Source organism: Chrysochloris asiatica, unplaced genomic scaffold (assembly GCF_000296735.1).
Source record: "Chrysochloris asiatica unplaced genomic scaffold, ChrAsi1.0 scaffold00083, whole genome shotgun sequence".
Taxonomy (NCBI): Eukaryota; Metazoa; Chordata; class Mammalia; order Afrosoricida; family Chrysochloridae; genus Chrysochloris; species Chrysochloris asiatica.
The window spans coordinates 3365057-3365546 of NW_006408601.1; positions in this window are offsets into that span (position 1 = coordinate 3365057).

Here is a 490-nt window from a genome sequence, read left to right on the forward strand (position 1 = left end):
AAGATGAGGCTTTCTGCTCCCATAAAGATTTACAGCCTCGGAAACCCTGTACAGGGTCACTATGAGTCGGAACCGACTCCACGGCACATAACAATTGCAGCTATTCCAAACCTTTCTTCTGAGGTACCTCTGTGTGGACTCAAGACTCCAACCTTTCAATTAGTCCCTGGGCATGTTAGCTGTTTGTGCTACCTGTGGACTCCATAACATTTATGAAGTGTTAGATCATTATTTCACCACTCGTCGCCTGTCAGTTTGTCCTAAAGTGATGATTCACATGTTGCTGTGATGCTGAAAGTTATGCACCCTGTATTTTAAGTACCAGCAGGGTGACCCATGGTGGACAGATTTCAACTGAGCATTCAGATTAAGGCAGACTAGGAAGGAGAGTCTACATACTGCCTACATTTAGCAGTAGGGAGGAAGTCCAATGTTCAGGGAGGAAGTCCAATGTTCAGGGAAGAAGTCCAAGGTGCATTGAAGGAATTGG